Source organism: Pundamilia nyererei, unplaced genomic scaffold (genome assembly GCF_000239375.1).
Source record: "Pundamilia nyererei isolate P.nyererei 1_Seehausen unplaced genomic scaffold, PunNye1.0 scaffold00044, whole genome shotgun sequence".
NCBI lineage: Eukaryota > Metazoa > Chordata > Actinopteri > Cichliformes > Cichlidae > Pundamilia > Pundamilia nyererei.
Window position 1 is genome coordinate 496,516 of NW_005187445.1, and position 9,991 is coordinate 506,506.

Genomic DNA, 9,991 nt, shown 5'->3' on the forward strand with positions numbered 1-9,991 from the left:
GGGGGGGGGGAGCCGAAGGCGCATTTTAACCGCCCGACATACTAATAAACCCACCATAATGGCACAGGCGCTTCATTTCTGCACTCACAAAGGAAGGAACATTAAATATGGCTCTGCTTGGCTCACCTCACCTCCACAGCGAGAATGTGACAATCAGCCATAAGACACGCTGTACGTGAGTTTTGCAAGTATCTACCTGTACAAAGCAGTCTAACATAACCAGGCGTATCTGTGTTTGACAGCTATAGAAGACTTAAAATGCCTTCCACTAACAACATGTGTGGCCATTTTGTTTCTTCCCGGTGGCAGATGTGAAGTCATTACACCATCTCTGCTAGTCCTAATTACCAGTTTGATGGCATATACGCCAAAAACAAAAATGGTAGTGGCCGTTTTGTTTCATCCCCATCAAGTCATATTTGCGTTAATGGGACAGAGCTAAAAAACATCATTAATGAAAAATAAATATACTTATTTACACAGTATGACTATTGTGCATGCTCTCTACATCAGTGGATCCCAAACCCTTCATGTGGGTTTCAAACACCACACAAAAAAGTTTAGGGAATAGCTCAGTTTAGTTTTTGATCTTTCTAACACTCTTTAAATCCATATGTCCATAGTATCCAGAGATTGGGCCATTTTCTACATGGTTGTAGCTGAACTAGTGATGTAGTCCCTATTCTGGGTCTGACATGGCAGCCCAAACAAAGACTGCAAACTCTGGTCTTAGCCAGTGAGGCTGGAAGTCAAGACAGACAGTACTGTGCAGAAGTTTTGAGCCACCATCGATAAATGTCAAATGTTATGAAATTCCAGGCAAAAGGGACCCAAATACGCAAGACAACAAAATTAACAAACCTTTATTCAGGCTGATTAGACAGTCCAGAAATTAAAAATGCAACTAACTACAACATATCATAAACATTCAGGGAACAACAGCACGTAAAACTGCTTATAATTCAAACACGTTGAGATCTAATGAGAGGAGTGGAAACACCTGGGTAACAAGAAACAGGTGGAAACCGTCGAGACAGGGGCCGTAAAGGACTATCAAAGTAAAACAAGAAATGAACACAACAGAAACACCTAACACAGAGATCACCACTGGACAATGTGAAAAAAAAATACAAGGGGACACTAGGAAGATAGGAGTCAACTGAAACAGAGAGAATAGAATATAAATTACAAGAAGCACTCAGAGAGGGCAGTCTTCTGCTAAAGGAGCCCACTCTAGGCAATATTTACTTGAATGTGCATGACCATACAACTAGACAACTAATTTTCACTATAGACGGTACCAGAGTTCACTTAATCTGATTGTTTTACATTTTAATTGATATCCAATGCCGCTAAATTGTTGTGTCCTAAATCCTATGCAACCAACCGCCACCAGATCGACCATCTATCTTGAGAAACAGCATAAATCTGTTAATCTATATATAATGTTAACACTATTATAATTAGTTCTTTTAAAGATCGTGGATACAAGTGGCAAAAATTAACTTTCTCTGAGGGGTGGATGGGCTTTCCCATTGGGTGAAAAGTTGAGTCATTTGAAAGGGGCGGAGTAGGAAGAGTTGAGCCGCTGCTCTTCCACATCGAAAGGAGCCAGCTGATGTGGCTGGGGATGGTGTTCCGGCCGGGCACATCCTACTGGGAGGAGGACCCAGGATAGACCAAGACAAGATGGAAAGATGCTATCTCTCAACTGGCCTGGGTACACCTTGATGTATCCCAGGATATGCTGGAAGGAATGTGCTGAGAGGGAAGTCTGGGCTGCTGCCCCTGTGACCCAACGTCAGATAAACAGAAGAAAAGGCTAGATGATGCGTAATTTTTTAACTGAACTTTTATTGAAGTGGTTCGAACAGTGTGCAGCATTCATAATGCATGGCACAATGTGCCACTCGTCAGTTGTAGTTTTAGTTTAGTTTTTCTAATTTGTCATATTTAATAATATGTGAACATCTTTTCTAGTAGCATATTTTCATATCATATATAACATTGGTTTATTTTAATTGTTTTCCTTCTTTATTGTCTGTTTGGATCATAACATGCAACATTAACAATGCATGGTGCGAGGTATTATAGGCAACATGATCAGTTTTTGACATCAATATGGTTCTTAAGTAAAACTTGATATCTGAGTGTTTCATAGTTTTAGACTAGTCGGTAAGTCTAATTTTTTTTTCCTCGTTTAGTCGACTAAGAAATTACTGGCCTGGAACATCTCTACCTACTATTAATGGAAGTGTTTATTACAGTGTTTTCTTTTTAAATGTATATTGAAACGTTTATAGTGCAGTAAAAGCTTTGGTTCTTTGCTCTGTTGAAACCCATTTTATTATACTTGACATAATTTTAAGTACAACTATTTTCCATTATTTTTTTTAAATGTGGATATAGTCCATGTGTAGCATTCATTCCATTATTTAGTAAAATGTGCTTAAATGTTTACTGGAAAATATTAATCAGAAAAAGTTGTTCATCCTAAATTAAAAAAAAAAAATATTCCATTCAATTCAATTTTATTTATATAGCACCAAATTACAACAACAGTTGCCTCAAGGCGCTTTATATTGTAAGGTATACCCTACAATAATACATACAGAGAAAAACCCAACAATCATATGACCCCCGTTGAGCAGGCACTTTGGCAACAGTGGGAAGGAAAAACTCCCTTTTAACAGGAAGAAACCTCCGGAACCAGGCTCAGGGTGGGGTGGCCATGTGCCGCGACCGGTTGGGGTGAGAGAAAGAAGACAGAATAAAAGACATGCTGTGGAAGAGAGACAGAGATTAATAACAAATGTGATTCAATGCAGAGGTCTGTTAACACATAATGAGTGAGAAACGTGACTGAAAAGGAAATACTCAACTCATAATGGGAATCAAGCAGCCTACGTCTATTGCAGCATAACTAAGGGAGGATTCAGGGTCACCTGGTCCAGCCCTAACTATATGCTTTAGAAAAAAGGAAAGTTTTAAGCCTAATCTTAAAAGTAGAGATAGTGTCTGTCTCCTGAATCCAAATGGGAAGCTGGTTCCACAGAAGAGGGACTTGAAAACTGAAGGCTCTCCCTCCCATTCTACTTTTAAATACTCTAGGAACAACAAGTAAGCCTGCAGTGCAAGAGCAAATTGCTCTAATGGGGTGATATGGTACTACTATTAAGATAAGATGGGGCCTGATTAAATAAGACCTTGTATGTGAGGAGCAGGATTTTGAATTCAATTCTGGATTTAACAGGAAACCAATGAAGGGAAGCCAATATAGGAGAAATATGCTCTCTGTTTCTAGTCCCTGTCAGTACTCTTGCTGCAGCATTTTGAATCAACTGAATGCTTTTCAGGGAGTTTTTAGGACATCCTAATAATAATGAATTACACTAGTCCAGCCTAGAAGTAATAAATGCATTAACTAGTTTTTCAGCATCACTCTGAGACAGGATATTTCTAATTAATATAGTTTTTAATTGGCCTTTATAGCATTATTACCACTTTAGCCTTCAGATGAATCTATTGACCTTGAAGGAGAGGTCAGAGGTCAAGTATAAAAACTGTAGTTTAAATATTTTTTGGTACCTACTATTTGTTGACAATGCACACCACACTTGTAATAATCATAGTTTCTAAGGAATAAGGCTTTTTTCAACTTTCAACCAGTTGACCATGAAGACACTGGTGGACGTTTTGATGGATTGCTAACATGACCCCACTCTACAGTTTGTTCAAAGTTCACTAGAATTCTTTTAAAACTATCCTGTCTACAGTCAGAATGACAAGCACACACGCAAATTCTACCAAAGGCAATGATGCTACACAGAAATTAGGATTGCAAAATATCAAGAACTAACTCTAGCTGCAATAAAAAACGAAAAAATCTCAAATATGAAAAAATGAGGACTAAAAACAACATTCACAGACCATGACATCACACAAGTTGCAGTTTCATGATAAATAAAATTAATTAATTAAATCTGCATGTCTCAATAATTTGTGACAATAAACTAGACCAGCAAGTTTCATAGCTGATTAAAGGATGTCTGTCTTTTATTCCTTTAAAAAATAAAGTGTTTCACATGAATCAGATTCAGTGTGTTATTTCATGATTTCCCTGGTAAAAAAAATAAATAAATAATGTGGCTGAACTGTTTCACACATCTTATAAACCTTCTGTAGAGCAGAGGCATATAGTCCTAACAGCACCATCTGACTGCCCAGCTTTCAGTGAGTAACCCTCTGATAGTACTAGCTGACCAGTCAACAGTAACAGCTGACTCCAACTGGCTGGCTAACAGGCACAGGCTGAGCGGCTAGCAAGGGTGACTGCAGCTCCTAGGATCTGAGAAAGGGGAAGACTGTGGGATTACAATTAAAAGCCTTTGTGCTATTTTTTTTTGTATAAAGAAAAAAGCCTTTGTGCCTGAAGGTGGTCCTAAAGCCTGCCTGTAATTTTGTCCAACTTCAAATAAAATAATACTAGTTAACATATTTGGGGATTAATTGTGTCAGAAGCTAACATTAGCGCTCCAGATAATTGTTAATCCAAGTGTATTCCCATCATAGCTGCAAATGCTAAACTCTAAAGCTAAGCATGCCAAATGCAAAATAAATTCAAATATAGCCAGCTAAAGCTACAGATGGCAGTATTAAATGATACATATTGATATTTAGTCATATTTTGTTCAGTCAAACATAACGGTTGATACTAACAAGAATCTCTCTTGTGTCCTTACTGGCAAAAGTGACAAAAGTGGCAAAAGCATCAAAAAGTAAAAAATAATTAATTAATTAAAAACAAAAGCAATGCTTGATGTACATGTTGAGAAGTAAAAAAAATTAAAATGATACAAAAGCAGTGTCTGTCATTTGTCATCTGTGACCTCAGATAAGAAAATGAAACACTGACCTCTGCTGCATTAAGCTCACATTTGGGCTTTTGTTCTGTTACATATTAGTTTCTCTCCCTCTTTTTTTATTTGTTTTTTAAATCAAATTGCACAGTTCTTTACTTCTCACAGCCTAAATGTCCTGGTACTTGTAATACTTGTGTAATACCACAGTGTAGTCTGCCACAACTAGACTAAAAGCTAACAGACTTTCCAAAATAACAATATGTGTTTTGCTGCATTTATAGACAGGTAGGCAAAAGGACCCATCATGAGTAGAGCAAAGAAATATAGACTGCTCAGGGTGATCCTTGTCATTTTAAAATGACTATAAGAGACTTTAGAGAGCCTGGTTGGAGCTTTTCTGTTTTTATCCCATGTCCCACCACTGGGGCACACAAACCATGGAAACATATAGATTCAACATAACTATGTTAAGATGAAATGTAATTGACATTTAAAGCACAGCATGAAGAAAATATGTCCACCTAACAAAGCAAGGGTTCTAAATCCAGGATAAACACATGCAACCACTGTATTCTGCTGTTATCACCAGGATAGTTTGCATATTGGTGAAGCAGAAAATGTTAATACACTTTACTCCCAGCAATTAGCAAAAAAGGACATGAGTACAATCAAACTAGTTGATGTAACAACCCTGTTTCCCTGCTTTGTAACAGAGCTTAAATGAAAAACTTAAGATTAAAATAGAGTTTTTCCTCTGTTATAACTGATGCACTGTTATTGAATATTGTACTATAAAAGGCATTAATATGACACAATAATGAGTGAAAGAGTTATTTTATTCTTACATTATTCTTATATTCACAGTTTAAAACTTTAAATATTACAAATGCACTTTGTAAAATTGAAATGAAAGTCCCAATTTTAATAGACTCGCACTATTATGCACTGTTTGGTTACAATATTGTGGTGATTAATGAGTGTTTTCATATTTTATAGATTTCAAACAATTTTAAAACAATGCTCAGGAGGAAATATCTCAGAGTTACCCCAGTGCGTGTGCGTCATGTGGTCCATGGTGAGTTAAACAGGAATTATTGGCACCACCGGAGAAATCGGTTGGCCTCACTTCCTCTTTTGCTGCTGTGTCACATGACCTCTTAGTTTCTTGTTCCTTCATGTTGTTTCCTTGCACCATTAGTTTTATTTTGGTTTTGGTTTTGGTCATGTATTTACAACAATGTGAACTAGAAAGCACACTCTCTGGACACAATAAAATATTATCTGGAACTCAGCAGGTTCTAAAATAAGGTAAATAAAACCTCAGACAAAGGTTTTATGACACATGACATATTACAAGGTGGCATTATTCATTTAACAAAAACATGGAGGCAAAGTGCAAAAGGAGTGTGAAAAACTAAGTACATCCGTACTTATACCAAATGACGGTAAGCATCAGCCAGACAATGTTGCACTTGATAAACTGATCAACAGGAGGAAGACGTTTTGTCAGTTTGCTGGTCTGAAGCAGTCAGGTGAGTCTTAACACCATGACAAGGATGAAAGACAAGAAAATGTTGCTGCTCATGAATCTGAGAAGGTATAAGTAATTTCCAAACAACTGCAAGTCCACAGTTTCCAGTCTTCCCAGGAGTGGATGACCCAACAACTCCACCCCGAGGTTAGACCGCAATGCTCAGAGAAACTGAGGCAGATGAGTAAATCTACAACAGAATGGCTGAAAAACAAAAGAACCAAAGTGTTGCAATACCCCGGTCAAAGTCCATAAATGCTATGGTGGGACCTCAAGAGAGCAGTGCATAAACGAACGTCAGCAAACCTCAATAAACTGAAGCAATGCTGCCAGGCTTCCTCCACAACAATGTGAGAGACCAATCATTTTAGAACTTGCTAAGGACCAGCTGATTTTTTTTTTTTTACCTTATCCTGATAAAACAGGGAAAAAACCCTTAAAACCCTTTTTCTTTTTCACATAACTGTAAGTTGCTTTTGCTTTTGTATTAACTGATTATTGATAAAATACAGGAAAAACAATTTGTCTTGCCCTTTTGTTATAGCCTTATGAGCCACATTGTGACAGAAGGTAACAAACAAAATAGGGATTAGGATTAAAAACTGCATTTAATGAGAATTTTTACTGCTTAAAGACTGAAAAAAGGCTGTCAGTAAAATAGTCAGGTGACACCACTTGGTGTCTGGTAGAGTAGGACGTTCACATCATTACCATGATGCATTGTTTTTCCAAAATGTCCATTATAGCTCAGTCAATGAAAAGTTGATCTGGTGCTACCATGATCATAGTTTATTCGGTATTGCCTTTTTAGACTTTTAGACTGTAACTGATTGAGTTTTTGGAGGTTGTTTAAGGTGGAAGTTTTGTCCAGAGGTTAATTTCTGTGTCTGATTTTTTGTTGCAATAAATATAAATCAAGTAAAAGGCATAAAGCTAAGGCAGTGTGCCCATGCCGTGTTTTCCGTGGAGCAACAAAATGCTCCTAGTAGCATGTCTTGCCACTTGAGAGGCAACTTAATACTTACTTGTGTTGTTATTTTGAGACTTTTTTCTATATTAATTTTTATTTCATTGGTCACAGGGACATAAAAAGTCCATGTCTAGGATCACCTGTCAAATTTGATTTAAAGAAGGCATAAAAAGGTCTGCTAAAAAGCACATTTTTTCCACCTTAAAATACTCCCAGCACCACCTTTGCAGTTACATATTTCTCCCACAGATTTAAATTCATGATTCTTTGAGTGCCATGGCTCTCTACTATAAAATCTATGTAAAACGCTCTTAAAATGCGAAATATTGTTTTAGTAAGTGAAAACAAGAAATTACCCCTGAAGGGCTTTTTATGAAGGTCTTTGTTGCACCATCTGTGGTGAGCTGTATCCCACAGTGGGGTCACGGGGTCAGGGTAGGCTTTGTTTGTCTTACAACCTCACGGCTAGCCCATCCTCCCAAAGTCGGGGGTTATCGCAGTGGAGAGAAGGAAATCACGGCATTTTCACTTTTCTTTATGTGGTTAATGTCTTAGCAATGTGTTAAATGAGAAGAATGATAAAATGTGAGTTAAAGATGAGCTCATTTGGAGATTTCTTTGTGTATTCACTGTTTGCTGGGTCAAAACAAAGGAAGAGTGTTGATTATAACCGTTCCCACAAAAGGAGCAAAAAGTACCACAAACCCAACAAAAACTACTCAAATATTTCATGGGATGCATGATCAGAGGCGATAGATTTGCTAATCTGATCTAAGAGAAGCATGCTAACAGCAGCTCTTACCTAAATAACATTCCAGCATTTCTGTTTCTTCACACTGTTCCAGCTAATTTATTTTGGCCCTCAAAAGGAAAAAATGTCCCTGCTGCAACTGTTTCGTGACAAGAGTAATTGTAAAAAAGCAAAACAGCACATGTGGAAAAAAGAAGTGGTGTAGGAAAGGAAGAAGAGAGGGATTGGTTATCGCTTTCAGCATAGGTTTTAATTTTTGAAAAGTATCTTTTACCCCATGAAAGCGCTCAGAGGTCAGAGACATGTTCCCTGACTTATTCTATTTTTTGTCCGAATAAAAAAAGGAAACTTCAGAATCCTGATCTGTTCGCTTTTCTACATTGCAGCCATCACATACTCCTTTAAAGGCTTATAGACACAACCTCACTCATTCATGTGTACACTTACACATGCAGACACACACACATGCACAAAAACATGAACACACACCAAATGTACCGCCTTCGATTAGATTGCATATACATCTTATTTTAATTTACACTGAACTTTGACTGTACTTGAGATTGTTCATATATTTTTGCATTTAAGAAAATGTTTTCTTTAAAAAATAACATTTTAATATGACATGTAAATGCAATCAAAAAGTTTAGTTGTTTTTTATTTTAGTGTTGCTGTATGAAGCAAAACTTTAAAACACTTCAATTTCTAACATTTCTAAAATTCACATTTAATTTTCACTGGAAAACACAGCCAATGTTTATCTTCAGTCTATACATTGTACCCATATTCACACATATACGGAACATCATATCATATTAATGTCATTAATCATGCATATAGATTATTTTAGGGTGTTAAATAATTATCTTATATTTATTTTATTGCTTTAAAACACCTTTTACATTTACAAACATCATTATGTCCATAATCCTGCCATAGTAATGTTCAAATCTGTGACAAACTAGTTAAACTGCTGGACTGAATGATTTGAAGCCTTTGAACCCTGAAAAAAAAAAAATCTAAATTCAGTCAGTAATAGCTGTGGGTCAAAGTGAATTTATCTCTTGGTTTATCCTACAGTAAAACATTTCTGCCCAATCAGTGCCAAAGATTACTGGAGCTGTTATGGCATATGGCAGCCCAGCACCTTACTAAAGCCTATTCACTGTAGCTATGAGTTTCAGACATTACCAGTGCATTAAAGGGTCTTTAACCTGACTAATACAAAATCTGTAATGTAAGATTTGTCCCATGTGAGAAGAGTGCAGGTCATTGTTTGGAGAATTCAGAGCAAGCGAATGGGTGTCTTGTCTGGTCTGCTCTCTGTTTAACCCAGGATGTACCCTAAAATCAATAAGAATAACTTTAATCATCCCAGAAGGAAATTCATAAAGTTTTAGCTCCTCCCTTAAGCCAGCATCGCTCTGACTGTCTGGGATGAGCATATTAGGGATCTCGCTGACATCATGCAAAGTTAGAAGTAAAAAAAACCAACTTTTTTAGAGGAGTCTGAAGTGTGAGCTTTTGGCTCATACCGATTATTTATATTCATAAGAGAAAAAATTATCACTTGTTAAATGATCCGGTTTTACAAAACAAAACAACAATATACAGCACCATATTTGGTAAAACAACACAAAGCAACAACAAATAAAACACGGAGCAAATCATATGAGTACAAACACCTCGCACAAACTGTGAAGCACAGTGATTTGGGCTTGTTTTGGGCACCTTGCAGGCACTGAGTTGCCCGTGAACACCTCTGTGGACCGAAGTATTGTGGAATCAGATATAAGGTTGTCTGCCTGACACCTGAAGCTTGGCTCAAACTGGGCTCGGGGGTAAATCTGTAACACAATGGCTGAAAAGGAAAAGAG